Source organism: Scyliorhinus torazame, chromosome 2 (assembly GCF_047496885.1).
Source record: "Scyliorhinus torazame isolate Kashiwa2021f chromosome 2, sScyTor2.1, whole genome shotgun sequence".
NCBI classification, from domain to species: Eukaryota; Metazoa; Chordata; class Chondrichthyes; order Carcharhiniformes; family Scyliorhinidae; genus Scyliorhinus; species Scyliorhinus torazame.
Genome location: NC_092708.1, coordinates 207,902,521 through 207,919,268, shown reverse-complemented (window position 1 = coordinate 207,919,268; position 16,748 = coordinate 207,902,521). Strand labels below are relative to the sequence as shown.

General features: G+C 47.7%; 1 protein-coding gene across 4 annotated transcripts in view; it reads right to left on the bottom strand.

Moving 5' to 3' along the window:
• The window catches only part of bard1 (BRCA1 associated RING domain 1), a 317,511-nt gene that overhangs the window by 100,917 nt on the left and 199,846 nt on the right, over nucleotides 1-16,748 (bottom strand). The window lies entirely within an intron of this gene.

Genomic DNA, 16,748 nt, shown 5'->3' with positions numbered 1-16,748 from the left:
GCTATCTCACGGCGCCAAGGACCCGGGTTTGATCCCGGTCACAGGCCATTGCTTGTGTGGAGTTTGCACATTCTCCTTGCGTCTGTGTGGGTCTCACCTCCACAATCCAAAAGAATGTGCACGGTAGGTCAATTGGCCACACTAAATTGCCCCTTAATTGCACAAAAAAGAATTGGATACTCTAAATTTATTTTAAAAAGGAAAAGGATTTCACCAGTCATGTTCCTCGCTCAAGTCCACTGGCCCGGATATCAATTGCAGCACCTCGATGGCATCTGATGTTAGCAAACTCAACATCGACTGGGAGTAGGACCAGATTTGTTCTGGCCTGTATGGTTTGGCAGCTCAATCACAGGCAATCTAACAATTGCTTGTTCAGTAAGAAATATTTAACCTTTCTTAGACCTTTAGCAATATGCGCCTTTGTGCGATTAAACCGTTAAAAATGTGAAGGATTAAGGATTATTTTTGGACTCTCTTCTTAATTTAGGGTAAAATTCAGGCATGAAGGAGGTTATGTGACCTGATTCGAGTACTGCCCAACAAGGACCTTGGATGCCTTGGTTATTAAAGTTTCAAGAGGGCCCCAAGTCGTATTATTGGGAGGAAGGCATAAAGTATTCACATCTGTGGACAATGGAAAAGGAATCTGTGATGCCCGTGGTTGACAGTTCGTCTCCAAGTCTCACAAGGAAGAAAACTGTCTATTTAATTTAAGATAGAACGGTGTTAGGAATTTTAAAAGATAGTTAATCAGCATTTCTACATGCATACAAGGTCCATACAATTTCTGGTCTTTGAGGGGAGAACAGGGCAGTGTAAGCCTAGTATTGGGTTACAGGATTTTTCATAAAATTTCCCTGAATCTTACAGGTAAGTTAGTCTGCAACGGTCTGAGAGTAAGAGAGCATAAAGAGATAAACAGCTAGTCCTGCACCTTAGGGGCAGCACGGTAGCACAGTGGAAGGATTCTGAACATTTTCCCTGTGTCTGCGTGGGTGTCCTCCGGGTGCTCCGATTTCCTCCCACAAGTCCCGAAAGACGTGCTATTAAGCAATTTGGATATTCTGAATTCTCCCTCTGTGTACCCGAACAGGCGCCGGAATGTGGCGACTAGGGGCTTTTCACAGTAACTTCATTGCAGTCTTAATGTCAGCTTACTTATGACAAAAAGGATTATTACCAATGCTCTGTATAACTAAAGCATAATCTCTCTACTTCTGTATTCAATTCCCTTCGCAATAAACAATAACATTCTATCAGCTTTCTAATTATTTAATCACCTGCTAACATTTTGCGATTCATGCACAAAGACACACCCAGATCCCTTTGCATCTCCGAACTTTGTAATCTCTCACCATTTAGATAATATGCTTCTTTTTTATTCTTCCTGCCAAAAAATGGAGAATTCCGCATTTTCCCACAATATATTTCATTTGCCAGATCTTAGCCCACTCAGTTGGGCTGGATTCACCGCAGCCCTGCGGCGAAATCGCATTTGGCGCGGGGGCGGCGAATCCACTTTTGAGCCAAAACCAGGCGCGGCCCCGGTCCGGCGATTCTCCAGGACCCGAGAATCGGCGTTTTTGTGAATTACTCCACGTGGCTGGGGGGGGGGGCATTGCCAGAGGACACCCAGCAATCCTCTGCTCCCGACCAGCCAAGTTCCCAACAGCATGAAACTAACATTCTATGGCCGGTCGGGACTCTCACGTGGCGGCAGCGGACTCAGTCCGCGGCCGCTCTGGTGGGGGGGGGGGGGGGGAAAAAAAAAAAATCGGGCACAGGAGGGGGGTGGGGGGCTTATGGGCGCCCGCGGTACAGATCGGGCGGGTCGGATGCAAGGGCGCGCGGCCGATCAGGGGTGGCCTACATCTTAATGCCGCCTCCGTGGTCGAAGCCCGCCATGGCGCTCACGCGGCCGCTGGAGGCCGCTGCCGTGCGCAGACTCGAAACCGGAAGTGCGGAGGCCCATATCTGCAGCTAAAGCTGCGTGAATCACCACTCCGGCGCCTGTTCGGGTACACAGAGGAAGAATTCAGAATGTCCAATTTACCTAACAAGCACGTCTTTCGGGACTTGTGGGAGGAAACTGGAGCACCGGAGAAAACCCACAAAGACAAAGGAAAAACTGGCAGACCCCGCACAGACAGTGATTCAAGCCGGAAATTGAACCTGAATCTAAGTACAATACATTCACTGGATCACCTTTATCTACAGCACATTATGTTTTTCAAAGAATACCAATAAATTGGTTAAACATGATTTCCCTTTCACAAACCATGTTGACTCTGCCTTGTTACCTTGAATTCATCTAAAGCCTTGCTATAACATCTTTAATAATAGTTTCTTAAATTTTTCCTGTGACAGATGTTAAGCTAAGCATGTAGTTTACTGCTTTCTGTCTCCCTCTCTTTTTGAATAAAGGAGCTACATTTTCCATTTTCAAATCTAATGCAGGCTTTCCTAAATCTAGGGAATTCTGGAAAATTAAAACCAATGCATCAAATATCTCACTAGCCATTTCTTTTCAGACCCTGGAATGAAGTCCATCAGGATCCGGCGACTTGTCAGCCTGCGTCCCCCAACAATTTGCTTTGTACTGTGAAATGGTACGAATTAAGTAATGGCATGATGGGAAAACTGGTCAATGGGAAGACTGGTCAAAAGGTTTGAGACAATACCAGATAGACTGAAACTACTCATTCCAGCTCCCCAGGCCCAGGTAAAGAATGCTGCCCTAACCATTTTCAAAGCTGTACGGCCATGGGCCAACTCTGCACAACTGGGCAACACGGTGGAATTGTGGATAGCACAATTGCTTCACAGCTCCAGGGTCCCAGGTTCGATTCCGGCTTGGGTCACTGTCTGTGCGGAGTCTGCACATCCTCCCCGTGTGCGCATGGGTTTCCTCCGGGTGCTCCGGTTTCCTCCCACAGTCCAAAGATGTGCAGGTTAGGTGGATTGGCCATGCTAAATTGTCCTTGGTGTCCAAAATTGCCCTTAGTGTTGGGTGGGGTTATTGGGTTATGGGGATAGGGTGGAGGTGTTGATCTTGGATGGGGTGCTCTTTCCAAGAGCCAGTGCAGACTCGATGGGCCGAATGGCCTCCTTCTGCACTGTAAATTCTATGAAATAACTTGAAGTCTGAAAAGATCAGCGAAGGTCGAGCCATTCCAAAACACCGGACCTCGGCAACTCCTGATAAAACTAACTCGTCATAACCCAGGGCCGTAGGAATTTAAAACAAAGATAGTTCAGGAAGAAACAAGTCTATTCTGACCTTTCAATGTTCCCTCCGAGGACTAAATAATGGTATGAGTGATATGACCAAACATGGTCTGGTCTTTGCTTCCATTTGTATTTCCGATTAAACTCCTGACCATACTGTTCTCATATAATCTTGATAAAGTTAATGTATAAATATTAACTTAATTCTCCGCAAAGCGCAGAACTTGTGACAGACTGAGCAGTTTTGTTGACTTCAAGTTGCAGCCATTACTGCAAGCAGTTGTTTTTGAAAATAAAGCTTGTTATTCTGACTTAACGAGTGTGTTGAATTTTTCTCTCACAGAAGCAAAAATATTGACTTCCACAGTACCAATTCCTTGGCGATTGTAATTTGCGAGTGTTCCTCCCTCCCTTTAATTTCCTGAGATTGCTTTTGTCATCTGTAGCGAAGACCGGTGCAAAAATACCCATTTGATTTTTCTGCCATTTCCTTATTTTCCATATTACTTCCCCAGACTCACATTCTTTTTTTAAAAAAATATATTTTATTGAAAATGTTTTCCCAAACAACAATTTTCCCCCTCTTACAAAGCAAACGCAACAATAATACAGAAATTTTTAACAATACACAAGTGACAAAACCCCATTATCTTTTGACCTAAACTAAACTAAAACCCCCACCTCCCCCCCCCCTTCCCCCTGGGTTGCTGCTGCTGGTCATCTGTCTTCCCTCTAACGTTCCCCTAGGTAGTCGAGAAATGGCTGCCACCGCTTGGTGAACCCTTGAGCCGATCCTCTCAGGGCAAACTTTATCTGCTCCAGTTTAATGAACCCCGCCATATCATTTACCCAGGCCTCCAGTCCGGGGGGTTTCGCCTCCTTCCACATGAGTAGGATCCTGCGCCGGGCTACTAGGGACGCAAAGGCCACAACGTCGGCCTCTTTCGCCTCCTGCACTCCCGGCTCTTCCGCAACTCCAAATAGAGCTAACCCCCAGCCTGGTTTGACCCGGGCCTTCACCACCTGCGAAATCACTCCCGTCACTCCCTTTCAATACCCTTCCTGTGCCGGGCACGCCCAAAACATATGTGCGTGGTTTGCCGGACTCCCGCCACGCCTCCCACATTTGTCCTCCACTCCAAAGAACCTGCTCAATCTTGCTCCTGTTATGTGCGCTCTATGTAGCACCTTAAATTGAATCAGGCTAAGCCTGGCGCATGAGGAAGAGGAATTTACCCTGCTTAGGGCATCAGCCCACATACCCTCCTCTAATTCTTCTTCCCACTTTCCTTTTAGTTCGCCCACCGACTCCTCCCCCTCTTCCCTCATCTCTCGGTAAATCTCTGACACCTTGCCCTCTCCGACCCACACCCCTGAAAGCACCCTGTCCTGTATCCCCTGTGTCGGGAGCAACGGAAATTCCCTCACCTGTTGTCTAGTAAACGCCCTCACCTGCATATATCTCAAGAAATTTCCCCGGGGCAACTTATACTTTTCCTCCAATGCTTCCAAGCTCGCAAAAGTCCCATCTATAAATAAATCTCCCACCCTCCTAATTCCCAACTGGTACCAGCTCTGAAATCCTCCATCCATTCTTCCTGGGGCGAACCTATGGTTGTTCCTGATTGGGGACCCCACCAGGGCTCCCCGCACCCCTCTCTGTCGCCTCCACTGTCCCCAAATATTCAATGTTGCCACCACCACCGGGTTCGTGGTAAACTTTATAGGTGAGAACGGTAGCGGCGCCGTCACCAGCGCCTCTAAACTCGTCCCTTTACAGGACTTTCTCTCCAGTCTTTTCCACGCCGCTCCCTCACCCTCCATCATCCATTTACGTATCATTGCCACATTGGCGGCCCAATAGTAATCGCCCAAGTTCGGTAGTGCCAATCCCCCTCTGTCCCTACTACGCTGAAGGAACCCCCTCCTTACTCTCGGAACTTTCCCTGCCCACACGAAGCTCGTGATGTTCCTGTCTATTTTATTAAAAAAGGTCTTGGTGATTAGTATAGGGAGACATTGAAGTACAAATAAGAACCTCGGGAGGACCATCATCTTAATTGCTTGCACCCTGCCCGCCAGCGATAGAGGCTGCATGTCCCACCTCTTGAAGTCCTCCTCCATTTGTTCTACCAGCCGTGTCAGATTAAGTCTGTGCAAGGTTCCCCAGCTCCTAGCGATCTGAATCCCCAGGTATCGGAAGTTTCTTTCCACTTTCCTTAGAGGCAAGCCTTCTATCTCTCTACTCTGGTCCCCTGGATGTATCACAAATAATAACCTCTATCATCCCCCCCGCTGGGTCCGACACGTATAATAGGTCATCCGCGTATAACGAGACTCGGTGTTCTTCTCCCCCTCTAATCACCCCTCTCCATTTCCTGGAGTCTCTCAACGCCATGGCCAGAGGTTCAATTGCCAACGCGAACAACAATGGAGACAGCGGGCATCCCGGTCTTGTTCCCCTATATAGTCGGAAATACTCCGATCCATGTCGGCCTGTAACTACGCTTGCCGTTGAAGCCCCATAATGAAGTCTAACCCAGCTAATAAACCCGTTCCCAAACCCAAACCTCCTTAACACTTCCCATAAATACTCCCACTCCACCCTATCAAATGCCTTCTCTGCGTCCATTGCCGCCACTATCTCTGCCTCCCCCTCCACTGGGGGCATCATTATCACCCCTAATAGTCGTCGCACGTTAACATTCAGTTGTCTCCCTTTTACGAACCCTGTCTAGTCTTCGTGCACCACCTCTGGGACACAGTCCTCTATCCTCGATGCCAGTACATTTGCCAACAATTTGGCGTCCACGTTCAATAATGAAATGGGTCTATAGGACCCGCACTGCAACGGATCTTTATCCCTCTTCAAAATTAACGATATCGTCGCCTCTGACATCGTCGGGGGTAGAGTCCCCCCCTTCCCTGGCCTCATTGAACGTCCTCACCATCAACGGGGCCAACATGTCCACATATTTTCTGTAATATTCCACCGGGAACCCGTCTGGTCCCGGGGCCTTCCCTGCTTGCATGCTTCCCAGTCCCTTAATAACCTCGTCCACCCCAATCGGTGCCCCCAGGCCCACCACCTCCTGCTCCTCCACTTTCGGGAACCTCAATTGGTCCAGGAACTGCCGCATCCCCTCCTTTCCCTCTGGTGGTTGAGACCTATACAGTTCCTCATAGAAGGTCTTGAACACCTTGTTTATCTTTCCTGCCCTTCGCACCGTGTCTCCCCTTTCGTCTCTAATTCCTCCTATCTCCCTCGCTGCTGCCCTCTTTCGCAATTGATGAGCCAACAGGCGACTAGCCTTTTCCCCATATTCATACCTCCTCCCCTGTGCCTTCCTCCACAGTACCTCCGCCTTTCTGGTGGTCAGAAGGTCAAACTCCGTCTGGAGTCGTCTCCTCTCCCTGTACAATTCCTCCTCCGGGGTCTCTGCAAATTCCCTATCCACCCATAAAATCTCCCCCAGTAATCTTTCCCTTTCCTTGGCCTCTGTTTTCCTTTTGTGGGCCCCAATGGAGATCAGCTCTCCTCTGACCACCGCTTTTAGTGCTTCCCATACCACTCCCACAGGGACCTCGCCGTCGTCATTGACCTCCAGGTGTCTCTCAATACACCCCCGCACTCTAGCACACACTCCCTCATCCGCCATCAGTCCCACATCTAATCGCCAGAGTGTTCTCTGCTCCCTTTCCTCTCCTAATTCCAGGTCCACCCAATGTGGGGCATGATCCGAAACCGCTATGGCTGAGTACTCAGCTTCTTCCACCCAAGAGATCAACGACCTTCCCAAAACAAAAAAATCTATCCGGGAGTACATTTTATGGGCATGGGAGAAGAAGGAAAACTCCCTAGCCCTAGGTCTAAGAAATCGCCATGGATCCACTCCCCCCATTTGGTCCATAAACCCCTTAAGTACCTTGGCCGCTGCCGGCCTTCTTCCGGTCCTTGAGCTGGATCTATCTAGCCCCGGGTCCAGCCCCGTATTAAATTCCCCTCCTAAAATCAAGATTCCTACCTCCAGGTCCGGTATACGCCCCAGCATCCGTCTCATAAATCTCGCATCGTCCCAGTTTGGGGCATATACATTAACCAACATGACCTCCATTCCCTCCAGCCTGCCACTCACCATTACATATCTACCTCCGCTATCTGCTACGATGTTCTTTGCTTCAAATGCTACCCGTTTCCCCACCAAAATGGCCACCCCTCTATTCTTTGCGTCCAGTCCTGAGTGGAACACCTGTCCCACCCATCCTTTCCTTAACCTAACTTGGTCCGCCACCTTTAGGTGCGTCTCTTGGAGCATAACCACGTCTGCCCTTAGTCCTTTCAAGTGCGCGAGCACTCGGGCCCTTTTTATCAGTCCGTTCAGGCCTCTCGCGTTCCATGTGATCAGCCTCACTAGGGGGCTACCTGCCCCCCTCCCATGTCGACTAGCCATTACCTTCTCTAGGCCAGTCCTATATCCCGCCTCCACGCTCCCGCTCACTCCCCCAGCGTCGCACACCATCCCCGCCCACCCACTCTTTAGCCATTTCCTTTTGGATTTCCGCAGCAGCAACCCAGTTGTCCACACCCCCCCCCCCCCCCCCCCCCCCCCGGCTAGATCGCTTTCTAGCAGGATTGCTCCCCCCATATTACTTCCGTAAGTCAGCTGACTTCAACTGACCCCGGCTACTCCTGCTCACTCCACGACCCCCCCGTGTGGGGAACTCCCATCCGCCTTGCACACACCCCACACCGGGTTGCGTCGTCAAAAAATTCCCCGTTGGGGCTCTTAAGAGAGCCCGAAGGTCCGTCGGAGCTGGAGCCGCCGAAACGTGCGGCTAGCTAGGCATCACCGCAACCGGAAGTCCCAGACTCACATTCTTTAAGACCAACACCCACTTTGTTAACTCTTCTTTTTTCAACACTGACAGAAACTCTACTGTCTTTATATTGCTAGCTGGCGTTCTCTCATACTTTAATTTTTCTATCCTCATTAATCTTTTAGTCATTCTTTGCTGTTCACAATGTCCAATCTTTTGACCTGCCACCATCTTTGCACAATTTTGATACTATCTATAATTTTTTTAACCATGGATGGAGGTTCCTCCCTTGAGATTTTTCTTCTTGTTGGAATGTATCTATACTATGCAATCTGAAATATACCCTTAAATGTCTGGCATTGCATCGCCATTGACCTTAACCTAATTTGCTAGTTCAATTTAGCCATCTCTGCTTTCGTGCCCTCATAATTGCCCTTATTTAAATTAACAAAATTAGTCATAGACCACTCTTCTCTCCCTCAAACAGAATGTAAAATACAATCATATTTTGAATTCTGCACCTTCACTGTGAGGTCATTAAGTAATCCCATCTTGTTGCATAATACCAGCTCCAGTGTAGCCTGCTCTTGGGTTGGTGCCAGAACGTGCTATTTGGAGAAACTATCCCAAAAACATTTTCTGAATTTATCACCTAGGCTAATCTGCAAATCTGATTTTTCCAGTCTACACAAAGATTAAAATCCACCATGATTATTGTCATATCTTTCTGACAAACTCCCATTATTCCTTCCTTTATATTCTGTTCTACCACGTGGCTACTATTCGGGGGCCTGGACACCAACTCCCACAAGTAACTTCTTACCTTTATATTTTCTATCCAAACCGCTTCTCCACTTATACATCCTGGTTTCCTGAACTTTTGGAATCCCTCTCTGTACCAATACCATGATTAGTTAACAGAGCCCCTCCTCCACCTTTTCCTAAATACCATATTCAGTATTCAATATTCAGGTCCCAATCTATGTCATCCTGCAGCCATGTCACTGTAATGGCTATCAAATCGTTCTTATGTTTTATTTCTATTTGCACCATCAGTTAATTTGTTTTGTTTTGAATGCTATGTGCATTCAGATACAGAGGGCACAATCTTCCGGCCTTGTTACATTCGTGCTCAAGCGTAAAGAGGCCACTGAATAGCGGGAGAGGCCAAAAACGAGAACCATGCCAGGTGCCAAACAGTTTGCGATGGAACCGGTCTGCTCCTACAGGCGAAATCGGAATCTTGCCGTAGTGTGGCGAGAAACCAATTATCATCACGTGGGCCAATTCCATACAATTAACGAGAGCCACCCCTATCCAATGGCGTCCCGTCATTCAGCGGCCTCCCCAGCAAGTGCTCACGTTGGCTCCGATTCCTTTGGAAAAACGTGAACTTGACGGAAGGGCTTCTGTGGGGAGCAGAGGAGGTGAGTAGCCACCTTTGCTCACAGGCAAAGAGCCCGGAGGTGCTGGGCTTGCTGCCCCTGTGTTCGGTGTGGGACCCACCGCTTGCTACACCATCATGCCAACCCCTGGATCGTGTGTACCCGTTCCAGGGCAACCCTTATCCTTGCCCGTCTGCCCCGGAACAGCCATAACCCCCACCGACTGCCGAGGCCTCTGGCCGTGCAGCTGAAGGCTATTGCTAATAAAGAATTGGCAATCGTGATTAAGTGAGCACTTCACACTTGCCAATTGTATTTGTGTGGGTGGGCGGGCCATATAGCATGTGGGAGTCATCACCTAGCATCCCAATCAGACCATAGTGTACCCGAACACTGCGGGAGGCAACACCACACATGCAACAGCCAATATCCGAACACCCAGGGGATGGGACACAGCTGCAACGACATGTCCACGGCCAGAGGGTGGGCGTGCCACAGGGAGGGGGCCAGCACCCAATCCGGATGATGTTGTGAGCGGGTGTCCGGGGTACAGGATCGGTCCCGATGAGGGGAGCCCCGCTACGGCCTTGGGTAGGTGGGGAGGGCGTTCTGGGTAGGGTGGTGTGGGTGGGAATCAATGGGGGAATGGAGTGCCCCGGGGTGGGAGCCACTGCTGTTTGTCGGTCTAACACACTCTCTTGATGACTTACAGATATTGAACGCTATGGCAGGGACGTTGGGCGCAGAAGATGGTGCTGGTGCCATGCAATGCAGCAGGCTCTTCAGATGCTCAAGGCAGCGGCCCATGTGCCAGACCTCGCCCCACACCCCGGGGACCTGACCACCCATCAGGCTAGGGATGGACCCAGAGGAGGAGACCTGAAACAACCCAGGGTGTACAGGCGCCGCAAGTCATTCGAACAAACGACGGACAGTGTGTGCCGCAGGAGGCTCCGTTTCAGCAAGGAGATGGTGCAGCATCTGTGCCATATCCTCGGCAGCTAGGCACCACATAGAGGAGGGCACCTGCTCCCGGTGGCCGTCAAGTTCACTGCAGCTCTGAATATTTATTCCACGGGATCATTCCAGGGCTCGAGTGGGGACCTGTGTGGTATTTCACAGGCCATAGCCTACAGGTGCATCTGGTTTCTCTGCCATCGCTGGGATGAGTCAGTCCAGGGAGTCATAGATGCCATGCAAGTTGCCTTGCGCTCAACATACTCCCTCAACATACAGCTCATGTGCGACCACCAGATGAAGATAGTGCACTTGTGTGCACGCTCCCGGGGAGTGTGCACGACAGCTACATCCTGGGGCCGTCGGTCATCCCTGCCCTCTTCGAGAAGCACCCCAGGATGGGCGGTTGGCCCTTAGGGAATATGGGATATCCGCAGAGGACCTGGCTAATGACGCCAGTACGGAGGTCAGAGACTGAAGCAGAGACCCGGTACAACGAGGCCCATGCAGCCACCCGGACTGCAACGGACTCCTCAAGATGCGGTTCTGATGCCTTGACCGCTCCAGACATGCACTCTAGTACACCGCCCGGAGGGTCGCCTGCTTTGCTGTGGTCTGCTATGCTCTCCAAAACCTTGCACAGTAGTGGGGCGACGAGCTGGAGGTTGGTGACGAGGACAACATGTGGCCACCTCGGAGAGGGGTGGGGATGAGGATGATGAGGAAGCGCTGGACCAGCAGGGTCTGGAGGACGAGGCTAGGGAGGAACCTGAGGTTGAGCCGGACGCTGCAGGACATGCAGCAGAGGTGAGGGTCCAGCAAGCCCGGAGGGCCAGGGAGGCCCTCATACTGGACTGATTCACCTAGGACGTAGCCTGGGCCATCGTCTCATCCTTACCCACCCATCACCCCCATTTCCCATCCTCCCCAGGGATATGTCACATCATCGGCACTGTCAGCGGGTCACTGTCGAGGGCAGGGAGGTGATGAGAACCCACAGAGAGCTGGGCGCTGGTGTTCCTCAATCTATGCCATAGTCTGACCAGTCTGTCCAAGAAGTGCTCACTCACACCCATCACCTGCACGTGGTGATGCAATGCAGAAGAAAGTGACAGAGGCTTCCGACTGGTTGTGCACAAGGGTGTTTATTTGTTCAATATATGTCCCCACTCTCCCAATGGTGCAGCACTGGTCACATTGCCCGAGCTGAATGCTGCCTCCACCTCGTCCCAGGCAGCACTGGCTGCCTTGTGGCTCACCCTCCGGGACACTCGTGGGAACAGGACCTCCCTCGTGGCCTGCACTGCATCCAGGGGCGTACCCAGGTCAGCATCCCCGAATCTTGGGGCCGGTCTCCTCCACGCCATTGTTGCGAGCTGGCTAGAGTTGGTTGAGCAAATGCAGCTCAAGGTGCTTCTCGACCTTGTTAGCGGGGGGCTGGTGAGCGTGGTCCCGGTGAGTCAGCTGGCGAGCCGACATTCGGGGCGAGAAGCCCGCGAAGCCTCATTAAGTGGACCAATTAATGTTGAATAGTGTTGCCAGCCTCGCTGGACTGAGCGCCGGGAAACTTGCAACAATTCCCGCTCGCCAGCACACTTGGAAATTTTTCTGGAAGATTGCACCCAGAGCCTTTTGTTTGTCCTTTTATTTTTGTAACGCCCAACCTATCTGCTGATTTACTCTTTGACGTTTACTCTGTCTCTTTCTGTCATGTCTGCTTTTCATTTCCCACATTAATGCCTTTCTCTCCTGTCTTGTCTTAAAACTTTGATTTACCACATCTTCCCAAATTTTATTCCTCGATCCCACTATTTAGTTTAAAATCCTCTCTACTTTCCGAGTTACACGGTTCACTAGAACACTGGTCCCAGCATGGTTCAGGTGCAGATCGCCTTCCACTTTCCCCAGTACCTCAAACTGGAACCCACTTCTCCCAGTCTTCGAGCCCGCATTCATTTCTCTACTTTTATTTACCCTATGCCAATTTGCACATGGCTCAGGTAATAATCCAGAGAGCATTACCGTTGAGATTCTTTTTAATTTAGCATTTAGTTCCTCATACTCTCTATGTAGAATTTCTTTCCTAGTCTTACCCAAGTTGTTGATATCTACCTGGACCATGGCGACCGGACCCTTCCCCTCCCACTGCAAGTTCCTTAGCCAAAGCAGATATCCCAAACCCTGGCAGCAAGCAGACAACAGTCTTCTGGATTTTCGCTCTTGGTTGCTGAGAACAGTGACTTTCTCTTGATTACACTGCCCCCTACATTTGTTTTTGCTCTGCCTGCAGGAATGGCTTCCTGTACCATGGTCAGTCTGCTCATCCACCCTGCAGACCTCTGTTTAGTCCACACAAGTTTTAAGCACATCAAACTGGTTTGACAATTGCAAGGTCTGAGGCTCCGAAACTAGTGTCTGCTGGATCCATTTATCTGCCTCACTCATGTCACACCCTTCTGTCCTTCAGCGCTGAGCAAAACAGAAGAACCTATTCTAAGAAGTGTAACCATCTTCTGGTCCAGGTGTTCAGGTATTTCTCCTCCCCCCTGATGTTGCAGTGTCTGCAGTCTGTAGAGAAAAGGCTGGCCCTTTCAGTCACCACACAAAATGCAGGTGGAAACTTGCACTCAAATTGAAAAGTTCAAGTTTCTGAGGATTTAAGTGAGACTGAAAAATTCGACTAACTTGGTTAGAAGAAAGAATTTTCAATTCGCCCCTCATTGTTAAAGGAAGTTCTGTGGCGAGGAGTTATCTAGTTGGAAAGGAAACTGGCCTTCAGGAGCTTAGAAAAGCTTTGTACCGGTTCCTGGAGGATTGAGTGTCCACTTAAGGGACAGTGTAAAGTATAATTGTGGAGGTGGACTTTTCAGTCATTTTAAAAGTGAAATCAGCAAGCCTTTCCTGTGATTTAGAGTATACACTGCCCAATGAAATAGTGTTTAGTCAATGTTACTTTTAGTTTGTTTGTTACAGTAAAACTCTTAAACTTGAAATCTTGTCATGTGATTCTTCCAGTCAGTCACTGGAAATTCAGATATCTTTCTAAAAGTTAACAGTCTCTTTGGGGATCATAACAAGTGCAAAATCTTTCATCAGAATTCTGCTACATTTCAAACACCCAATTACAACTTGAATTGCACTTGATCCTCCCATGACCCCAATGTCCACCAAGAAAGCTGGGTTCATTATCTCAGCACAAAGAGAACCACAGGGGAGAAGCCATGTCCTACATCACCGGGCCACAGGGTGTCAGCACACCAGCATACTTCTCACGCTGGACTGGTTCCATTTTGAGATTTATTTTTAAGATCAATTTTGTTCCATGTGGGACTTGAACTGATTCACAAATGTGCAAGGGAGTGGTACACAAATGAAAGACCTTTGCAATTACATTTCTAAACAGTGTGCTCAGATCCTCTCCATCACAATTTAAAAATGCAATGTCCCTCATTGTGTAGTATATCTACACACCACAACAGACCCAGGCAGCATGCAGGTCTACTCAAGGCTATGCCAATGCTAACAACTTACCTTCCCACCCTTTTTCCATTTACAGTGTCAGCTAGTGAAATGAAAATGAAATGAAATGAAAATCGCTTATTGTCACAAGTAGGTTTCAAATGAAGTTACTGTGAAAAGCCCATAGTCACCACATTCAGGCGTCTGTTCGGAGAGGCTGGTACGGGAATTGAACTGTGCCGCTGGCATGCCTTGGTTTGCTTTAAAAGCTAGCTCTTTAGCCCTGTGCTAAACCAGCCCCTAGTGAGGAGGTATGTTCCATTGTCTAGCATTAATGTACACACCTTCATAAGTACACATTTCAAAAAAAAAACTTACATCTGGTACTAGCAATCTGTCAATGCTTTTGAAGTTTTCCTTTTAAAAATTAATTGGGTTAACAGCTTTCCTAATTTCATGGAATGACACTCGTTAGCTTGAAGATCTCTGATCCAAGCTAACAGATATAAATAGCGATAACGTATAATTACATACATTATTTCCAATTTGTTTCTCTGTATCAAAGTGCAGTCTGGTTTTGGAAATCACACATATTATGTATGGTTCTTTCAAGAGAAAAAGAATCTACATCAAACATCCATATGTAACAGTTGGTTTGTATGCTTCTCAAGAGTGAATTATTAGAAACCTCTGCTGTCACATTTTTTGGAGGGGATTGGTATTTGAAGCTGAGTGAAATCTTTGCCTGAGGTGACCTTTTCTGTGACAAATGCAAGGCAGATTTTCATCAAATCATACAGCACAGGAGGCGGCCATTTGGCCCATTGTGTAATTTCTTCGAAAGAGCTATTCAATTAGTTCCACTCCACTGCTCTTTCCCCATAGCCATGCATTAAAAAAAAAATGTCAAGCCACATTTCCTTTTTGACAGTTACTAATGAATCCACTAACGCCATAATTTCAGGCAGTGCATTCAGGAACATAACTCCCCATGTAAAATATTCTCCAAATGTTCCTCTGCTTCTTTTGTTCTTCCAATCTTTGGCCATGACTAGAAAGAGCACTTTTAGCTATATATCATCATAGTGAAGAGCAAGTCACACGGTGAAAATAACAAGAGCAATTTGTATCACTCATCTGTGCAATCTTCCAACCAGATAACAGCTGAAAAGTCCTACTGCACACATGGTGAATAGCAAATATGCAGTTTAATGTCTTCAAGAATGGTGGCTGTGGCAGGACTTGAGACCAAGAAATCAGGTCAATGCACTCTTAGGTTTCATATGGTGAATTCATATCTCAAACCCTTACATTTAACATACATTAGTGGAAATCCTAAAAGGTTGGTTTGAAGGATGAGGGAAATCAGAGAATAGAATCTCTATAGTGCGGAAGGAGGCCAGTTGGCTCATCGACCCTTCGAAAGAGCACTCTACCCTGGTCCACTCCCCCATCCATCCTGCCCTATCCTCATAACCTAATCAGCACATCCCTAGACACTAAGGGGCAATTTAGAGTGGCCAATCTACCTATGTTGTTGGCAAAGCCACATTCATTGCCTATTCTTAGGCTAATTCAGAAGCAATTAGTAATAATTTGCATAGTATCTGACGAGTTGCATGGAGGCCAGACCTGGTTTCCTTTCCTGAAGGATATAAGTGGTTTCTTACAACACAGAAGCAACTTTCATGGTTACTCTCGCCCTCAAATTAGCTGATCTGTTGAACTCAATTTCACAATTTATCCTAGGGGGATTTTGGTCACAAACCTGGTCACAAGCACTGCCAAACTACCATATCACAAAAGGCTTAATGTCTCATTGAACCTCTCAGGTCAACACTGCCCTGACTTCCATCTCTGATCTCTGAGCAATTTGATGGGCTCTGCTGAGGGAGCTGGAAAGCTACAGTTGGCCTCAGCTTCTTTCATTACCGGGATTGGACTATAATGAACATTGACCGCAACCTGGCAAACATAGCAGTGTGGGCTATTTTATAATTGTTTGAATGAGGGTTAACTTTAATCAAGGTTATTTTCAGAAGCATTTCCACATTGCTCCAGCCCTGGCTTTTTGAAAAACTACTCACTCATCAAATTACTTCACTACTAAAACTGATTAGGATTACAGGTTTTATATTAATCCATACGCAAGCCACAGCATCCTGAGTTTTTGGTCCCAGACTCCTGCCACGGTCAACATCCTTGAAGACATTAAACAATATCATTGCTATTCACTGTATGTGCAGTGTGACTTTTTAAGGGCTCACTGGGGACCTGTGAATTTGACCTCCGCTCAGCTGAGATGGAAAAGTGCTAATGGTCTAATTAACAGTAGCCTTCACTGTCATGTGCTTGCACTACAGCTATAAATTGACTACAGTCTATTGAACAAGGTTAAACAGAAGGTTTGGCTTAAGTATACCTGCAAATATATATGAAAAAATACTCATTTAATAGCGAAATTTCAATCAATGCTATTAAAACAATATTGTGGAAAAGGGTGTTTTGAAACTGAACAAAAATGCAACAAGGTTACATGCTTTAACAGTGGAACTATAAACAACTGGGTATTTACTATACTTGTGCTTCAGTATCTGGAACTGCCTAGGGCTACAAAGTTAAAGTTCCAAAACGCCATCATTTGCGATGGGTTCAGAGGGAACTGATTGTTGAGAATAAATCCTGCAGGGATTTCTTCTAGTGCCTCATGCATAAGAAAGTATAACTCCTCACCATATTTGTCAGAACATCCCAAAGCGTTTCACACATAAATTGCTTTGTAATCCTGTAACTTGCTATCCAGGTGATTGTGACACCTATTTTGTGCTCAGGTAAAGCCCCAAATACAGAAATGTGGTGAATGGATACCAAATCTATTTTTGGAGTTGTCAGATAAAG